This window comes from Elephas maximus, chromosome 3 (assembly GCF_024166365.1).
Source record: "Elephas maximus indicus isolate mEleMax1 chromosome 3, mEleMax1 primary haplotype, whole genome shotgun sequence".
In the NCBI taxonomy this organism is placed as follows: Eukaryota; Metazoa; Chordata; class Mammalia; order Proboscidea; family Elephantidae; genus Elephas; species Elephas maximus.
The window spans coordinates 23,132,375-23,134,064 of record NC_064821.1 but is presented as its reverse complement, the minus strand read 5'-3'; the positions used below and the strand labels follow the sequence as shown (position 1 = coordinate 23,134,064).

At 40.1% G+C, this 1,690-nt stretch overlaps 1 pseudogene; it reads left to right on the top strand.

Annotated features, from left to right (window-relative positions):
* The first annotated feature begins 221 nt into the window (after positions 1-221).
* LOC126071088 (olfactory receptor 18-like) lies at positions 222-1,157 on the top strand (annotated as a pseudogene).
* The last annotated feature ends 533 nt before the right edge of the window (positions 1,158-1,690 follow it).

Genomic DNA, 1,690 nt, shown 5'->3' with positions numbered 1-1,690 from the left:
ATAGAAAAGGGTGAATAGCACAAAAACCAATGAGGAAAGAGTTGTAGGAAGAATAGTTTTACCACAACTGAGAAATGTTGCTGAGAGGAGTGTACTGTCTTAAGTGTGAATGCTTTACTTGTGAATTTTCTAAATTCAAAATACAGACAGAGGGCTGGGTGCCTATGTTCTTGCTTCCTTTTACCAATGTTTCTTTACTTTACTAAAGGTGTATCTGCAACATGGACCCTCAGAATCTAATACATATATCTGAATTCTTACTCTTGGGCCTGTCAGAGGATCCAGAACTACAGCCCCTCCTTTTTGAAATGTTCTTGTCCATGTACCTGCTCACCGTGCTTGAGAACCTACTCATTATCCTGGCTGTAAGCTCTGATCTCCACCTCCATACCCCATGTACTTCTTCCTTGCCAACCAGTCCTTGGCTGATGTTAGTTTCACTTCTGCCACAATCCCAAAGATGCTTATGGATTTCCACACACGCCACAGAATCACCTTCTATGTAATTTCCTAATTCAGTTATCTTTTATTAGTTTTTTTTTTTTTATGGACAATCTATTCCTGATGGTGATGGCCTATGGTCAGTTTGTGGTCATCTGTCTCCCACTTCACTACCAGTCATCATGAACCCCAACCTCTGTGGCTCGATAATTTTAGTGTTTTTTTTTTTTTTTTTTCTCAGCCTTTTGGACTCCCAGATGTACTTCTTGAAGGTTTCACAACTCACCTTCTTCACAGAAGTGGAAATTCCTCATTTCTTCTGTGACCTTTCTTAACTCATCAACCTTGCCTGTTCTAACATCACCACCCAAATCATACTAGTGTATTATATTGGTGCAACCTTTGCAGGTGTTCCAGGCTCAGGGATAATTTTCTCTTATACTTGAATTGTTTCCTCCATTCTGAGGGTCCCTTCATCAGGTAGGAAGTATAAAGCCTTTTCCATCTGTTGCTTTCACCTGTCAGTGGTTTGTTTATTTTATGGAACAGGTATTGGGTTATACATGAGTTCAGTTGTCTCAGCTTCACTCAGGAGTGGTGCAGCAGCCACAGCGATTTACCCCGTGGTCACCCCTATGTTGAACACTTTCATCTACAGGCTGAGAAATAGGGATATCAAGAGGACCCTGCAGAGCCTCCTCAGCAGACCAGTATAATGTCACTACCTGTGCCATTTTTTTTTTTTTTTTTTTTTGGCCAATGGGTTAGAATAGGTAGAAAACCAAATGCGTGGAGCTGGAAAGTATGCTCCTTTTGTCACAGAATTTTTGTAACTCTCATTGCTTTCATTTCCTTTGATGTTTCATATTGGAATATTGATTATCTGGCCCATTCTTTGAGGAATTGGGGGGATGTTCTGGAATCTGTGGTACCTCATAATCTATGCCGATTTGAATCCTATAATGCCTATGGAATCTTCTGTATTTGTCATCTATGATACAGGCATCCTGGTGAATTGCACAACTTTCTTTAAATAAAAAATGCAATCCACTACCCTTTCCACAGTTCATGCCTATTGCCCACACTACATGTATGTCTGTCTTATCTATTTATGCAGTTTAAGTGTAATAATGTTTGTTGTTAGTCCACTATCTCAGCTTCATACTGGAATCATCTGGTGAACTTTAAGAATACTCACGCTTGAGTTGCAGTACCAGAGATCCTGATTTATTTAGACTGAGGTGTGGGG